This window comes from Camellia sinensis, chromosome 2 (genome assembly GCF_055761805.1).
Source record: "Camellia sinensis isolate YWXY chromosome 2, ASM5576180v1, whole genome shotgun sequence".
Classification (NCBI taxonomy): domain Eukaryota; kingdom Viridiplantae; phylum Streptophyta; class Magnoliopsida; order Ericales; family Theaceae; genus Camellia; species Camellia sinensis.
This window is the reverse complement of record NC_138962.1, coordinates 176,471,847-176,490,999: the sequence shown is the minus strand read 5'-3', so window position 1 is coordinate 176,490,999 and position 19,153 is coordinate 176,471,847.

Below are 19,153 nucleotides of genomic sequence, written 5' to 3'. Positions count from 1 at the left end.
CGATTGGGGAAGGTCACTTCGTGAGCACCCCCGCTCTCCCGATCAAAGATCGGCCTCTACTAACCATGATATCGAGTTTTGAAAACATTATGTGCTCTTATTTCGGTTTATTAGCCTAGAATTACTATGTGATGCGCACAACATACAAATATAGACTGGATCACCTAAGTTGGAACAAAATATCTCATGTTTGTTTTTTAAAGCGGTTTGCTACTCGCAAATAGGCTAAAATGTGGATTTTGCCACCCTCAAGTGGGCTTAGAAAATATGGTGATTTGCCACTCTCAAGTGAGCTTAAAACTCGCAATCAATGAATTGTTCCAATTCAAATAATCCAACCTTCACCCACAGGCATTCAGGCAGTTATATCACATAAGCACACAGCCTCATGGTAAGCATGCTATCATGGCAGTCACTCACACACATGCAAGGATGCTAAAGCATAAACACTTACCGAGTACTCCGAGCCAAAGAAAGAAGTTAATTAGAAATCATGCATGAATCCTAATTATGCTAAGAATGCCTAATGCAACACATGCAAAAATGCAACTACAATAGGCTCGGCTATTCTAAGATGGCATATGAGAATTGAAATACAATGCAGTTAGCATGATGCGTCGAGCTCAGTGCATGCAATACAGATGAATGAATGTAAACATGCGAACATATAGATGTTAATTGAAACATGCCCTAAAACTAACCATTATAAACTAGTAAATAAAAGGGAGAAAGACGTGGGGTTGGAAGACATACATCACACACACGCACACTTATTACAACATCGTCCTCTCTCGGAGGGTCCGAATAAATAATACAGAACCGAATTAACTAATTATTACACAACACTAGCTAATTAACAAATTATCTAAACTAGCATGCAAACTATGTAAAATGGGCTGCCTTAGCTCTGCTTTGAATGATAAGGGATGCATGCATGCTCGAGTCGCCTCGTCGGGAAATCCATCGCAATGCCCCGATTCGCCTCTGTTTGCAACTGGTCCCAGAATACTGTACAAAGCTCCAGAAGGCTGAAACTCCACCATGGGAACCTGTAGGGATACTGCCGACCAGTTTTTGCTATTGGTTTCTGGTTTGCTGCAACAGAGAGCAAGAAAGGGGCATGGCAAAGTATTTTCAACATATGTGTACACGACCACTCTCCCCATCATTGCATAAGCTCTAGAGAGGGTAGTCCTCGATCCTTGTGCCACCAATCATGCATCTCAATGCATGATGGCCGAGGAGTCGGATTGCACGACTCGATGTAAAATGAATGCACATATAAACACAACAAGGCCTAAACTCCATCATGGGTAATCCAGAGTATCGGCGACCGAGAATCGAGGCACGTTTCGTCACTTGGAGTATGAAACGTCCCTCATTTTCCATGTTTGGACTAAACACTATTCCAAACACAATGCAATATACATGGCATACATAATACGACTAGCATGCAACCCTAAACGCAATGCAACCTAATCATGCTAGCATGCGAGGGATGATATGCAAACATGCAACTAGTATACAAAATGCTATGAACTAAGAATGGCATACTCAATGCACATGAACTATATGGCATACGCAATGCACATACGAAGATGGACACGCACGAAGACATGAACAATGCATACACAATACGACGATCAAGCATGCAACAACATGGATATGGCATACATAATGCAAGATGGACTTAAACTAAAATGAATTGGCCTCAGCCACACTCAAATCAGTGGCCAAACATGATGAAATTGGGCAACGAAAACACATGCAAATATGCACAAATGCAAGGGACCAAACCTAAGGCACCAAATGTAACTCTACCAAAGCATGGAAAGGGATGAAATATGGCATACAATCACACATTTTTCAGCTCTGAAATGACATGCAAGATGGTCCCGAATCATGTAAACACCACACACAATGCATGTTAGATGACCCGAATACCGAAACTAGTGAAGCGCATTACACTAGAGGTACACAAAGCAATGCACAAATGGCCAAAATAGCCCCAAACAGACCCTAGGCAGGTCCAAGACAGTGGGAAAATGGACTAAAATGGTGGCTCGAAAGGCATGAAAATGAAACTCATGCAATGGTTCAAAAACGAGGCATACAAGCACAACTCTCAAACGCATTTAAAGAGTGGAAAACATGGGAATATAGCATACATGTAAGCTCTGAAATATGATGCAAAATGGTTCCAAAACATGGAAACACCTCAACATAAGCATGCAATGGGCTCCAAAACTCAAAGCTAGGCAAGGGTATTGAACTACAACCATGCGTAGCAAGCATTATTCGACCATGAGGCATAAAAATAGAGCTAAGGCAGTCCAAAACATGCACAAAATCAGTTTAATGCATGGCCAAAAAGTGCTAGAATCAAAGGCCAAAATAGCATGCAATGTAAGCTAGTAAAGAGGATTTGCACTACAAGCATGTGAGGCAATCAAGAGGTCACCAAACCAGAAAAAGACAGAGGTATGAAATGCCAAATTAAGCCCAAAAAATCACTGAAACATGGTCTATGCATGCAAGAATGATAGGCTCCTTTGATAGGCTATAAAGAGGGTTGTTCTACACATGCAAGATGGACACACAAAATGGAAAAATGGGCTCTAGACAGAGCCTATGAAGGTCCTAAAACCCACCAAAAATGGCCTGAAACATGGCTTGGAAGCATACAAATAAGGGCTCCTTTGTTAGGCCAAATATGCTAGTAAACAAGACAAGGGGTGAGAGGGTCACCCCTCTCTGATTTTGGTGCTCAAAACAGCATGCTAGACATTGAAAATCCACTGGATTTCAGTGGCTAAGATACCAAACAAAGGTCAATGCAAAGGCCCTAATGCATGGCTCAAAATAAGATGAAATGAAGCATGCAAAGGGGGTAGATTACCCCAACAAAAAAATGGTCTTAAACAAACATGTTAAGGACCTCAAAATAAGAATTTTTTCAGTTTATGACAAAGCCCAAATATGCTTGCAAGTATAACTAAAAGATGAAGCAAAATAAAGACCAAAAGAGGGAATAGGGTGTTACCCTTGAAGCTCAAGAACTCCAGCAGCTTCTAGACCAAAACAGCAACTCTTTAGCCTCTGAAAACAAGTTCCAAGGTGCTTAGGTTGATAGTGGAGGTGTTGTGCTAGGAGATGGTATGCAAAGGGGTCAAGAACTTCAACCTTTCAAGGCCTAAAGGGAGAGATATAGAGGGATATGTATGTATGAGCCTTAGTCAACTCTTTAACCCTTGCAAAGGAAAAGGAGCCCTTCCTTTATAGAGCCAAGGGTCCAAAGCTTCTCCTAGAAGCTTTAAACCAAGAGTGAAGATCCTCCATACACGTGTATGGAGGATCCAGTCTGTGCCCTTCAGTTGGCACAGCTGGAATCAACTCAGTGAGATAGAAAAGGGGGAAGCTGGCCAACCAGTTCAAGTGGTCGGCCGACCAGGGTCAAAAGGGTCAATGCACAAAAGCTGGTCGGCAGCCTCTAATGAGGGTCTCCACATGAAATGCAAGCAAGTGGTATGGTAGGAGACCAGCAATTGTGGCCCAAAAGTGAGGGAGACCAGCTACCTAACAAGAAAATCGGCCGGCGGGAGAAAACTGGTCTCCAAGGAGAAAAGGTGGTCTCCCACCCTTGTACCACCTTCCAAACAATGAAAATAGGGTCCATGCCAAAAATGAACCAAGACGGATGCAAAACGAGGGTTCGGAGGTCAAAACGCACAGCCGGGTGCCCCGAAAATTGACTGTTAAGCATCGAAAGTGGCGTGCGACCACGAAGGTGGTCTCTCGGGCCACAGTGTCCCTCTAGAGAGAGGAAACAAGGTGTGTGCCAAAAACCGGAGCAAACGGAGAAAGTTAAGCGGTCTCGAACCGAGGCGCACGACCGACGGCTCCGAAAATCGGAAACTGGTCTCCAAACGGGAACAGTGGCGTATGACCACGAAACGTAGCCTACGACCACTGAGAGATGGTCTACGAGACCTCTCCCTCCCTTTGGGAAGAGAAAACAGAACCTGATTCGCAAACCGAGGCAAAACACAAAAGATTCCCGAAGTCCGGAGGCAAGGCTCTCAGCCGAGACTCCGTAACCTCAGAACGAGCACAACGTGCGCAATCACCGAGCACTCAATCAATGACGTCTGAGTCTTAAGGTTGGTCAAAAATGGGGTGTCTATAGTTGCCCCTCTTTGACAGAACTCGAAAGTCATAAATGACGGGAGTGAATGTCAAAGCCCAGAGACGACCCATTTTTGACAAGGCCGAAGACTTAGACAAAAAGGTGAGATAAACAAGAGATGGACCTGCAGGCATGCCCTCAGGCAGGGGCAAAATGCAAAACGATATGCACAAAGCCAAACATAACTCATGATCAAGCAAAGCAGCAAGCTGTAATGAAGCAAATATTCACAATAAATGCAATAATTTTAAGCAAGAATGCAAAGCAAAACTACATTTCATGTAGTAAGAATGTAAGAGAATTACAATTCTCGCTACGTCTCACACGGAGAAGATACAATACCTGTCCGATTCATCTGGTCGCACCAGCTTCAAATGAGCCGTACATACAATATCGTGCCTACAAAAGAGAGAAACCTAACATGCACAACATAGTTAGCAACATATGTTCAACGCTATATCGAATGCAGACAAACATGGTGCTGATGAAAAAGTACATCGCAATACAAGAAGAAACGTGTGTGACGACACAAGTTAAGCATGGAGGGCATGACAATGCCAATGAAGCGTGCATAACAATGCAAAGGACGTGCATACCAATGCCAGTGACGTGCATAACAATGCAGGATAAACGCAACTTCAAAAGCATGTTTGAAACAAAACATCAAGCAAAGAAAAACAAGCCTCGACTAGGGCAACTCAAACGCGACCTCCGATTTACCTCTCGGAGGGGTCGCAACGTATTCAAAAGGATACACCTTGCTCTTGGCGAGTAACGACGAGCCATGCGTCAAATATTGGATTTGAAGTTCCCGCGGAGGGATTTCACGCCGAAAAGTGCACTTTACTTGTACTTTCTTAAGTGCCGGGGACTCCAATCACCACCAAAATTTGCAGGGAGCTCAAAGAGACATTGGAGATCACCCAGGAAGGATGGCCGACCACCTAGGGAGTCCGCCGACCAGTGGTTGTTCAAGGGATGGTCGGCCTGCTAGGAAATGTGGTCAGCTGACCACTTGGCTAAATCCGGGACAGTTTTGTCTTTTTACACTTGTTTCTTTAAATCCACATGTCCCAATCACTGTTGCTCACAACCTCAAGGCCGAAATCAGCTTCTCTTCCTTCCTAGACCATTTTCTTTCTCAGATCTGCTCTTTATACCCGCTTTCCAACGCCCCACGCAAAGTTGTTTCGCAAAATCTTTCAGTTTTCTTCACTTTGGACCGATTAAAATTTGATTTTGGAGCCTCTTTCTTCATTTTCACCACTTGGGGTAAGTTTGTCTCAAAATTTGGAACATTTTCTCAGGAGTTGACTTTTGTTGACTTTTTCATTTTTTGAGAGTTGACTTTTGTTGACTTTTTTCAATTTTGGCTCATTTTGCTCATTATTGCTCCTTTTGCAGATTTTTTTCAAATGGCGGGTCATTTTCCTCATGGTGGAGGTCCTCCAGGTGCCGAGGGTGAGCCGGACATCATGTCCTTGCCCCCGAGAGTTCGGTCGTTTGATCTCGAGAGGTATCATCCTCGAGAGCACGTCCTTCCTCAGGCCACTTTCTACCATTTCACTGACTTTGATGACCGAGCGCCTGCGAATCTGTTGCTGCGGGAGCCAGAGACTCATCTCTCCCATCAAGCACGAGAGGTACGCATTTCACTTTTACATTCTCTGCAATGTATTCTGCATTTCATGCACATTTCATACTTTCGCTATGTATGCTTATTTTAGCACATATCTCACAACACAAAATTCTGTTGAGTGGGCACACAGCTTGTTCTGAACACTTAGTCTGTAACATAGCATTCTGTTTGCATTTTGAACACACAGCTCAATCACTCGAATTTCTGAACACGCAACTCATACTTTTTATCGTGAACACGCAGCCCAAACTCTTGATGGTGAACACACAGCCCACTGTTTTTGAAATCTGAACACGCAGCCCAAACTCAAAAACTGAACACGTAGCTCAAACTCTTGAGGTGAACACACAGCCCACTGTTTTTGAAAGTCGAACACGCAGCCCAAACTCTTGATGGTGAACACACAGCCCACAGTTTTTGAAATCTGAACACGCAGCTCAAACTCTTGAGGTGAACACACAGCCCACAGTTTTTGAAATCTGAACACGCAGCTCAAACACTTGAGGTGAACACACAGCCCAAAGTTTTTGAAATCTGAACACGCAGCTCAAACACTTGAGGTGAACGCACAACCCACAGTTTTGAAATCTAAACACGCAGCCCAAACTCTTGAGGTGAACACACAACCCACAGTTTTTTGAAATCTGAACACACAGCCCAAACTCTTGAGGTGAACACACAGACCACAGTTTTGAAATCTGAACACGCAGTTCAAACACTTGAGGTGAACACACAGCCCACAGTTTTGAAATCTGAACACGCAGCTCAAACACTTGAGGTGAACACACAGCCCACAGTTTTGAAATCTGAACACGCAGCTCAAACACTTGAGGTGAACACACAGCCCACAGTTTTTGAAATCTGAACACGCAGCTCAAACTCTTGAGGTGAACACACAGCCCATAGTTTTCATTTGCACGCAGCGCATATTGAACGCACAGTTCTTACATTTCACTTTTAAACTCACAGCTCATTCATTGCATTTGCACGCAGCTTATACATTTCATTCTGAAACTGAATACATCTGTTCATTTTGAATGCAGGTACCCTCTCGTTCTACGCGAGTTTATGGCTCGATTATCGCTAGGGAATGGTATGGAGAGCTCCCAGAGACCGTTCATCACATGGTGGACGGGGCAGGATTTGGGCCCTTCTGCGCGGGGCTATCCCGCTACCTTGTGAGTAGGACGTTGATGGGGGCACTCGTAGAAAGATAGTGGGACACCACCAACTCTTTCCACTTCTCAGCTACCGAGGATATGACGATGACCCCGTTCGACTTTGCGATGCTGACTGGCCTTGATGTGGCCGGCCGACCGGTCCCCTACGACGAGGATATGAGCCAGTGGAAGGCTGCCTGGATCTATCTGTTGGGAGCTCGCCCACCGATTGACCGATCTTCGGGCAGAGTCAGGTACACTTGGTTCCCCGTGCAGTATAGGGGGAGTATGTCCGAGACTCTTGAGGAGATAGAGCAGTACGCTCAAGGTTTTTTGATGTTCCTCCTTGGGACCACTTTGTTCTCCGACAGGGGGAACACAGTTGGACTGTATCTGTTCAGTGCTTTGGTGGACCTATCACAGGTCAGCTAGTATGACTGGGGAGGCGCCGGCCTCGCTACCCTCTACTGCTATATGAGTGCGACCTCCCGCGGACGAGGGAACATAGTTGGTGGCTACTGGAGAGCCTGGGAGGTACCTTCTGCCCTCTTAATTTACATTTCTGCTCTTCATTATCTATACACTGCTTACGGCACACTTTACATTTTGTACTCTACATTCTGCACTCAGCATTCTTCATTTTCTGTATATTCTGTATTCTGATGGCCACTGCCCTGTTTTCCACAGCTATGGGTTCACGCGTACTTTCCGATGCTAGCCCCAGAGTTCGAGGTGGAGGTGCCTCTTACGATCCCTTACTCTCACATATTTAAGGGTCGATGCCGGGCAAGGGCTCGAGAGACTCTGCCCATCTTGCGACAGTTTTTTCACACGGTGCGGGCGACTGTGGTACTTCAGAACTCTCAGTTCTTCATATTTTCAGCTTTGATTCATCTCGCATATTTATGACATATGATTGGCTCATGCACTTGTTATCCTCAGATCGCTTAGCGGCCCTGGGCCTCTTTGGAAGGAAATATCCGTTTCCAGTTCCCGGGGGCATGGGCTTCTTCTCAGTATAGGACTTTGTTTGAGGGGCCAGTTGGCAGGGGCCTTGTTTTTGGGAGATCGCTTCATGCGCCAGACGATGGGCGTCCCTAAGCAGAGTGTACCTTCAACACCTCCAGATGACATGCGGTCCGCTGAGGGACTCACTCCCGAGGAGGTCGATGTTGCTATGTTGGGTACCGATGCAGCTCTGCACATGGAGAATGGGGAGTATGCGACTTACCGCCACATGTACTTGATGCCCCCACTAATGGGTGTCCGTACTCCTACTAGGAGGGCTGCTGGTGCATCATCGTCAGCTCGAGCCCGGGCTGCAGTCATTCCTTCGTCTAGCAGGGCCGGCACATCGAGGAGTGGGGCTAGACAGATTCCCCCGATTCCCCCAACTTATCAGCATGCCGGGTGGCCAGATCTTCTGACCGAGTTGGCTGGATGGCAATGCGGGTCATCTTACCCGATTCCAATAGAGCCTCCTATGCCTGATCACCGATATGTCAGCGATCCTGACTCACCACTGGTATGTTCCACTGTTTTTCATTTATCACTCAGATACTTAGGCATTCATTTATTCATTGATGACTTGAGCTTGTATCTGCAGCCTCCTAGGGAGTATTCTGATGATCTGCTCGGATTTGTGGCCTCACTTGAGGGCATGGTCTTGCGAAGGGAGACACAGCTATTCATCGCCGGTGTTACGATATTTTTCAATTTTCTGGCACTTATCATACTTCTAATGACATGATATATTTAACCATTTCACTGCATTGCTTGACTGTATGCGTAGAGCACATTTGACACACACCATATTCATACATTGTATCTGCATACACCCACTCTATGTAGCGTTCTTGTCTTTGCATCTGATATACATGTTGGCTAATGTACTCAAATTGTCCTTTTCAGATGCCACCACTACAGGCCGGGCCATCTAGGCCTTCTCGAGGAGCCGGGAGAGGGGACTCGTCTCGCAGATGAGGCAGGCAAAGAGCACCTGTCATAGATGATGAGGAGTCCAGCAAGGAGGAGGAGTCGGCGCATCCTCAGTCGGAGACATCCGCAGGCAGGGAGGAGGACTCTGGCTCCGGTTCTGAGAGTGGAGATGATGCCGAGAAGGGTTCCGAAGGCGGCAGCTCCGATTCAGATGATGGGGCTGATGCAGAGGTCGTTCAGCCGAAGAGGACGAAGAAGGCCTCATATTCTTGCGCTTGATAGCACTGATGCAGATGTTCCTGCTTTATTTTCCCTTTTTTATTAGCAGTTGTAGCACATTAGCTTTAGGCAGTTTTATTTTCTTTAAAACTTGTACCCTTACTGTAAAATGTTGTAACAAAAGAAGCATGATCGAACGAAACAGTTTTTTGAAAAAGTGTTGTATTTTATGTTCTTAGCATCGCATCGTATCATTTTGCACAAAAATGAGATCGAATGAAATTTGAGCATCAAAAATTGCCAAGTCAGTTAGTGAACCGACGCAACAAACTAAACAACTTAACTTACTAAGAAGCAACAAAACCTTAGGAAGTTTACAACTCGATAAGCAAATCCCGACAATGTTGATTAAACAAAGAGTAACAACTCGATATACGAAACTCAACGACTCGATAAACGAAACTTAACAACAACTCGATAAGCAAATGCATCTCGGACAATCGGTGGTGACGGAACGCATCCGAAACGGAGGAAAACACGGACCTTCAACACTCCCAACGCATGGAAAAGCTAGGATCTCTCTTCTAGAAACTAGGAACAGACCAAAGACCAACTTTTCTCCATGGCCGACCACCAGAAGGGGCAGGCCGACCAGCTATTTTCCTTGGAGACCAAAGGGGTGGTCGGCCTACTAGAAAAAGTGGTCGGCCGACCACCTAGTTTGGCGACCACCAGATTTTTAACACATGTCCCCAAATAGTTCCTTATCCTCTATAAAAGTTCCAGCTTCGTGGTTCTTTCATTTCATCTCAGTTTTGTATCAAAATAGAGGCATTCCTCATCGAAAATCTCGCAGCTTGGATTGCTACTTTAGATGGCTCGAAAAAGTTGAACTTCTGGGGCTTCGGCTTGAATGCACTATTTACGTTGAGCCGCACTCCACTGCATCTCCCCTTTCTCCATGCCGCGGTGAGGTTTTGGAATCCAGTAACACATGTCTTTAGCTTCGGCGGGCAAGAGATGTGTCCTACCTTCGAAGATTTCCAAGCTTTGATGGAGTCCGAGCGCAACGAGGAGATCTTGCCCCAACTCTGCTTCAGCCATGCTCAAGCTTTAGGACGAATGTGTGGGCTCACTATGCATGACGCTCGGTCTCTGATTTGTGACGGAATGCTGGATATTCCGAATTTGATTTGTCGATTTTTCGATGCCGGTGACCGCGGTGACCATCATTGGCAAGGTTTTCGGCGACATGCCCTTTGTTTGTGCATGCTATCTCATTTCTTGCTTGCCTCAAGCTTCAAAGGATCCAGTGTCCGGTTGATCGAGGTTGCCCAGGGCTTAAGGGAGGGCAAAAGCTGCATTACCATGTCATTGGCCGAGACATTATTGGGCTTGAATGCTTTTCATCGCCGAGAGACGACCGGATTTGCGGGGAGTCCACTACTGCTGCAGGTAATGTTTCCCACCCTATCTCACATATATATTGCTCACATCACTTGGCCCTCAGGCTAGCTTTTCTCACAAAATCCTTTTCTCACTTTTCTCTCAACGTATACCTCTCTATTCTTTAATCTCTCATTTTTCGTCCCTCCCCAGGTGTGGTTGATGGACAAATTCCAGGTTGTGGACCCTTGCCCAACATACTTAGCTCGCGGCTACTTCTTCCGACGTCGTCTAGTCGATGCCCTGAATGAGGGATGGTGGTTCGCCTGGATGTGCAATTTGTCCGCAGACCGCATTACTTGGTGGGCCCTTGGCTCAATCTACCAGCAATGAGCTACAGCATGTCTCGGCAGACTAGGATTCAGTTGATTGGCCTGACACACTGCGTGTTTTACTTTCCTTTCTGGTTCTAGCGCCAGTTCAACCATGATCAGACTTGCCCGCTAGAGGGGATAGAGTACCCTGCTGCATTCCCAGTTCAAGGCGCACAGCTTGCTCGGTATGCCACAGCATGGAGGACGAGAGAACTCTTGGCCCCCGCTCCCACTTTCAGTTGCACTTTGTCTGATGAATGCATAGATTGGCTCAATGAAGAGGCACAGATTGGGCCCACTTTGGCGTCAGAAGCTTCGACCAGCTCTGGCAGGGGGCGCAGGAACACTTGACTTAACTATGCCCCAGATTTATTGCTTTATTAGTACTTTAAAGTTTTCTTTATGAATGTAACCAAAAGCAACTTCAATTTGTATGCAAGAGCAAAAGGACTCTGTATTGAAATTAATAAAATTGAAGGTTGTGGGTACTGAAAATTTTTCGCTTTGGTCCAAAAATGGTCTAAGTTGTAAAAAGATTAATTTGAACAAAATCAACTTTTGTTAAAACTTTTCAAAACCATTTTCGATATGGATCAAAACTGGACACGCCTGAGATCTATCACTGAGATGCACAACCCTGAATCCCAGCAACCAGAAAGTTGCCCCTAGTCTGAATAGCACTGCACCGGAGATCACAACCGAACTCTTGAATGCTGAATAGACAAAGATGACAGAGATGATCAAATGGACAAAGTTGATCGGGGAAAAGTTTATGGCTGAACTTCAGGATGAAGTTGCCTACGTATCCCAAAGATGGGAATCAAGCCTTACGTAGTTCAGGCTCAGGTTCACTTGTGTATTAACCCTCACCTTTTACGCTCTAACTTTTGCCAAGGCCGTCCTTTGCAGGTTTTCAACCTTGTGAGCTCAGTTTTTGTAATTTCAAATTTTTCATGCTCTAACTTTTGCCTAGGTCGCCCTTTCGGGTTTTCGGCCTAGCGAGCTTCTCATGGGTAATATTTCTTCAACTTGTCCATGTTGATCGGTTATGAGAACTCTAGGCCATCTAGGTCCATCAGAACAACAGTTCTACCCGACCAAATAGACTTAATGATGTAGGGATCAGTCCAATTGGGTCTGAACTTGCCCCTGGGGTCATGGATGGGGGCTCGATTGTCTTTGAGCACCAAATCTCCTTCCTTTAAATTTCTGGACTTAACCTTCTTGTTGAAAGCCCTGGAGATTCTTCGTTGATAACCTTGAACGTGGTACAGTGCTTTTAGCCTTCTTTCATCAAAGAGCATGAGTTCCTCAAATCTACTCTGCTGCCAATCTGCCTCGGCTATCTGACATTCAGCCAGCACTCTCAATGACGGAACCTCAATTTCGATAGGTAGAACGACCTCCATCCCATAAACCAATGAATACAGAGTTGCTCCAGTAGAAGTTCTAATCGAAGTCCGGTAGCCCCACAGAGCAAATGGCAGCTTATTTGGCCAGTCCCGGTAGGTCTCCACCATCTTCTGTAAAATGTGTTTGATATTCTTGTTGGTGGCCTCGACTGCTCCATTGGTCTGCGGCCGATATGTAAATGACTTGTGAAAAGCCACGTTGTATTTCTCCAACAAGTCAATCACTTCCTTCTTGAAGTGGGAACCATTATCTGAGATAATCTCGTTTGGGACCCCATAGCGACAAATGATGTTGTTCCTGATGAACTTTGCAACATGCGAAGCCTTCAACACCGCATAAGATTGGGCCTCGACCCACTTCGTAAAATAATCTATCGCGACCAGAATGAACTCATGCCCATTAGACCCCTTCGGAGTGACGGCCCCGATCACATCGATCCCCCAAACTGAAAATGGCCATGGCGAAGTCATATTGTATAGCTTCGACGGCGGGATGTTCATGCGGTTTGCATGGATCTGACATTTGTGGCATTGCCGAACAAAGCCGATACAATCCTCCTCCATGGTGGACCAGTTGTAACCCTGTCTGAGGATCTTCCGAGCTAACATTACCCCGTTCATATGCGCACCGCACTCTCCTCCATGGATGGCCTCCATTAGGCGCTTCGACTCTTCAGCCTCAACACACAGCCTATGCATTCTCAGATAACCTCTCTTATACAGTTTTCCTCCGCAGATGATGAATTGAGCAGCCATTCTTCGGATTGCCCTCTTGTCTTTGGCATTTGCCCCTGGTGGATACGCTTTTTTCTCTAAGAAGTTCCAGACATCGTAATACCAGGGGTTCTCATCTTGAACCTCTTCTATGGTAGCAATTGACTCGTAGGCCGGTGCAAACTTCTGGTCAATGATAATCGGACGCATCCGGACTCCGAAAGGGATGTTTATCATGGAAGATTGAGTTGCTAGTGAATCTGCAAACCCGTTGTTTTCTCTTAGTAGATGAGTGAAGTTCAGCTTCTCAAACCGAGGAATCAGCAGGTCCAAGGTCTGGTGGTACATTTTCATCTTTTCTTCTTTGACTTTCCAATCTCCCTTAGCTTGGGATACAACAAGATTCAGGGCTGCTTCTAAACCAGCAATGCATGCTTCATATTCTGCTTCGTTGTTCGAGACTTTGAACCAGAGTTTGAAGGCAAGAGGGATACGGGAATTGTCAGGTGCTATTAGCAACACTCCTATCCCATACCCATACTGGTTTGACGCTCTGTCAAAGTACATCGTCCAAAACTCATCTTCGATATGCAAAATGGCCTCGTCTGGGAATAGGTACTCAACTGCTTTATCCTCTTCTACTAGGTGATTGGCTAGGAACTCCGCTACCGCTCTCCCCTTCACTGACTTACGAGTCACATACTTCAGATCGAATTCAGAATGCAACAGCAACCAACGAGCTAGCCTACCCGTAAGTGCCGGTTTCTCGAAGAGATATTTGATAGGATCTAATCTTGAAACCAACATTACAGAGTGAGCTAACAGGTAGTGCCGTAGCTTCCTGGTAGCCCATACCAAGGCTAAGCAAGCCTTTTCCAACGGTGTGTAGCCGATTTCATACTCCAGCATCTTCTTGCTCAGATAGTAGATAGCCCTCTCCACTTTGTCCTCAGACTCTTGTGCGAGCATGCAGCCCATTGTAGTCTCGGTTACTGAAAGATACAAAATCAACGATTTTCCCGGCTTGGGCGGTGACAACACGGGTGGGTTCTGTAAGTATTCCTTGATCTGTTCAAAAGCAGCTTGGCATCGGCCGTCCCATTGGAACTTCTTTCCTTTCTTCAGGAGACCAAAAAGTGGTTCACAAGTCAAGGTTAATTTTGAGATAAACCGTCTTATGAATTGCACTTTACCCATAAAGCCTCGCACCTCCTTTTCAGTCCTTGGTGGTGGCATTTCTAAGATGGCCTTGATTTTGGAATGGTCGACTTCGATACCTCTCTGTGTGATCAGAAACCCCAGCATTTTCCCTACTGTAACACCGAACGTATACTTCTGAGGATTCAGCCGCAACCGAAATTCTCTGATCCTTTGGAAGAACTTTTGCAAGGCGGTGTAGTGGCCCTCTCTTTCTTTGGACTTGACAATCATGTCATCCACATACACCTCAACCTCTTTGTGGATCATGTCGTGCAATATTGTGGTCGCGGCCCGTTGATATGTAGCTCCAGCATTCTTCAACCCAAATGGCATCACCCTGTAACAGTAAGTCCCCCACTGGGTGGTGAAAGCAGTCTTCTCCCAGTCTTCAGGTGCCATCACTATCTGATTATAGCCCGAGAATCCGTCCATGAACGAAAGCAAAGCATGCCCCGCTGTGAAGTCCACTAACTCATCAATATGCGGCAAGAGAAAGTCGTCCTTCGGACTGGCTCTGTTCAAATCCCTGAAATCCACGCATACCCGGATCCTGCCATCCTTCTTCGGCACCGGAACAATGTTGGCCAACCAAGTTGGGTGTTCGGATACCAGCAGGAACCCTGCGTCAATTTGCTTGGTGACCTCTTCTTTAATCTTGAGGGCCCAGTCCGGGCGGATCCTTCTGAGTTTCTGTTTAACGGGTCGGGCCTCTGGGTCAAGAGGGATCCGGTGCTGTACAATCTCAGGATCGATTCCAGGTATGTCTTCGTAGGACCACGCGAAAACATCTTTGAAATCTTTTAATAAAGCGACTAAGCGCTCGCATTCCTCCGAAGACAACGTGGACCCGATCTGAACGATCCTCCTTAGTACCAACATTAACAGTAGTGATTTCATCAACTAAGGGTTTAACAAATCTTTCCTGCTCTTGATTAATTAAGCGTTGCAAAACCGGAGGAATTTCTTCCCCGTCGTTTTCATCAAAATTTTGAAAGTCCTGATTAATACAATAAATCAAGGGCACAGAAAAGTACTCAGAAACCACATCCATTCCATTCTCATTAAGCATTTCCAAATCGTCCGATTCTTCTATTACAACAGACTCAAAAGAGAAAGAAAAAGACGACCTAGACAGGACTGTGGCATCCAGGTTATCACCCCCAGGAATACCGAACTCAGATTCACACGAGCTGGAACCTGATTCTGACTCCACAGACTCGGTGGAATCAGATTCCGGCTCACTACCTAACCCGGTGCTGCTTGACAAAAATCCCTCCTCGTATTGCTAGATGAGAGAGGGTGCGATGGATGCATCCAAAATACTTGCATGTAGGCTCGCAGCCGTTTCATTCCCAATCATGGACACCGAGAAGTTATCCTCCAAGCACTTCTATACGATCAGAGGATCTAAAAGTAGACAAGCCAGTGCTACCCGCATTTCAATTTCAGCGCTCTCGGAATCCACATTTTTACACTGCTCAACCTCAGCTGATGGGTCTGTTTACTCCTCGGCAACATCATCCCCGGATAACTGCAGGTCAAAAAAGATCTCAAAACCTGGCACGCGCTTCCTCTCCGCATTCAACCACGGCTTTGGGAAGCCGCAGAACGGAAAATCCTCCCCCTCCCGGACGAAGCGTCCGTTTAGGGTACCTTGAATGGGTCGGTGCATTAACTCATATGGCTTCCCTGTCTGCTTTGCTCTGACTATTCCAGCCATTTCCTTGCCTTTCCTCACCCACTCCTCTTTGGTGGGCAGATAACCCAAGCCAAAGGTATGCAGGTTGTGCGGCACTTCTGTCGATACTGCGATGCCTTTTCAGCCACTCTTTCCCAATCCCATCCCGGGGATGTGTTGAAGCTTGTTCATGAGGTATATTGATTGTGCGCTGACATACACCCCCTCATCAACAGCCAAGATGTTTTGCATGACTTGAGCCTCAGCCAGAGTAAACCCCGATGAGAACACATCCTCTGTGCCGTGCTCGATTTTCAAGACTGGTGTAGACACCTCCGGCGGTGGATGGATTGATGAATTTCCAAAAACTATAGCTACCCCCTTCCCGTGAGGGTATTTCAACATCTAGTGCAAGGTGGAAGAAATTGCTTTTACCTGGTGTAACCACGGTCGCCCCAAAAGTAGGTTAAAGGTTGCAGGAACGTCCAAGACATGGAAATCGATCTCGTATTGTCCTGGACCAACCTGGGTCTGAATTTTGATAGTCCCCATCACCTCCCTGCTTGTGTTATCATACACCCGAATCACCTGGGCAGTTGGCACGAAGTCCGCAGGCTTCAACTCGATTGCATATGCTGTCCTCGACGGGCACACATTAATGGCGGATCCCGTGTCGACAAGAACCACCGGTACCCACTTGCCTCTACATTCCACAGAGATGTAGAGAGGTTTGTTGTGATTTGCACCCTCTGGCGGTAGTTCTTTGTCAGAAAAGGTCAACGTAGGGGAACCTCCTCCCGGAAAGACCAATCTAACTAGCTGCATCGGCATGGTGTCTATTGAGAGTTTGGCCTTGTCCATTGCCGATAAGACAACTTGTCTGTGAACACGTGAAGCCATAAGCAGTCCCCAAGTGGAGATGTCTGCTTGTATCTTTTTCAATTGTTTCAGCACGGCCTCATCTTCGAGTTGCTTCTCTTTCTGTTTCTCTGCCTCCTTGTCCTTCCCGGACGCTTCTGGTTGATCTAGATGTGGGGGCTTGAAATACCACCCGCTCCTGGTCATATGATCGACTTTGCCGATGTACCGGGTATCATCAGGTTGATTGCTCTCTCAATCCTCATCCGTGTGGGCAAGACATAGATCATCGTCTTCTCACCACATTCCATCGGCAGCCGACAGACACCTGTCCGGCTCCGTTACAAAAATCTCTGTGCCCGTAGCACCTTGCGTCCTTGTACTCGCAGTACACTTTATTCTTGTGCACACAGCACTCTCAACCCCTACAGGAGCTTTAGCCTTTCTGGCTCTTTTGGAATCTTCCATCCCTTCTTGTTCTAACTGCTTCAACACAGCCTGCTCAACATTTTCTACATTTACAATGCCCAAGTCCCGAGTGAAATTCTTAGCACCGGTGCTCTCGAGTGATGTATTCTGATCTCCGGCCCTTCTGGCCACAATTAATGTCCTTGCCCCTGACGGGCCCTTTTCCATCTAAGATTCTTCAACAATATCTGGTTGGTCGTCGAGCCACCCTGTGACCTCTGCTGACTCCTCAAAATCGAACCAGTTGACTGTCATGTCCCCCGAATCTTGTTCGTTGAAAATCTGAAGGTCAGCTATGTCCCCTTCCAGAGTTGCTAAGTCATCCTGCCTCTGATCAAATCCGTCCCCCCGTATTACACAAATCTCTACCCCTGCTGGCAATTCAAAGTTTGGCCTAGCTTGGCCCACTGATGCAATATAGCCATTCAGATTGTATACCTCCTCAGCAAAGCTCACAACTTCCTCAGACTCTGACTCAAAAATCCTATTCTCCCCCGAAGTCATCACTGTTCTGTCTTCGACAGTCGCCACCATTGGTTCAAGTTGGGTTCGGGAGATGTCCAACATGCACAAGTCAGTGCTGTCAGGAAGGAACACCTCCGACTTGGGTAGGTGAGATGGAGTGATATAGATGCTAGGATCGTAAGACACGACCCCAGTCTGGATGAAGTTGATGCGTTTGGGAGGTGGAGCTTGGTTGTGTGGAGGGAGAGGGTTAGTTATGACATTGGGTTTCTCTGGAGGCATAATCACCTGTTTGTCAATGAGATCTTGAATCTCATGACGCAATCTAAAACATTGGTCGGTGTCGTGACCATATTGTTGGTGATATGCGCAGTATTTAACTGGGTTATGGGAGGGAGGAAGTGGATTTGGCGATGGCCTCGGCTCCAGGGGCTTCAAGTGCCCTTTCCTGATTAATACCCCTAGAGCTTTGGACAGGGGCATATATAATGGAGTGAAAGTTCTTTGGCCTCGAGGTTGGTATTTGGTTGTTTGTGTGTTGCTTCCGAACGCACAGGAGAATGGCGTAGCTGCCATGGTTCTTGGAGGGGTGGTGGTGACCATGCTTACTTCCGAAGCTCTAGCAGTTGCAGCACTGCTTGTGTCTGTATTGTTGTTTCGGTTGAAGGTTCTCCTGGGTTGCTGTTTGTCATTGTCAATTAAGCCCTGCTTCAAGGCATCCTCGATCTGTACTCCTATCTCATGCAGATCTGAAAAGGTAGGGAAGGGGAGCACGATCATTTTCTACATCAGTTTGGGTTGGAGGTTGTGCACAGCCATCCGTATTTGATCCTTATCCGTCGGCCTTATGGTCATCATTAAGGCCTTGGCCCTCCAGCGGGTTATGAATTCAGAGAAACTCTCCATAGGCTCCTGCCTTGTTGTCTCGAGATCACGGGTTGTAATCTCGATTTGCGTGTTATAGGAGTACTGTGCAATGAAAGCCTCGGCCATCTCATCCCAGTTTCGTTTGACATTGTCTTCCAATTTTGCGTACCAGATGGTCGCCACACCCGACAGGGTCCGGCCAAACAATGAAAGCTTCTGCAGTCTGGTGAGGCCCATCGACCTTAGTATGTCCGAAAACAAACGTAGATGCACTATGGGATCCCCGGACCCGTCAAAGCGGTCGATTTGTGGCATCTTGAACCGATCTGGCAGCGTCACAGCCGCGCCGGTATACCCGTCTTCAATGTCTGGGATGGACTTTACCCCTTGGGATTTCTTGAATAACTTTTCAAACTTGCTCAACTTCAATGCTATAGGGTTCACTTCGAATTCAAAGGGAGAGTCTGGTTGATTGATAGGTGTAGGTGCCTTGGATAGTTGAGGTAGAATCGAGGACGGAACCACCCCTGTTGGGATGTCTGTATCCTTCTAGATATTCTGGACATTTGGTGTCTCCCCGGGTAGTGGG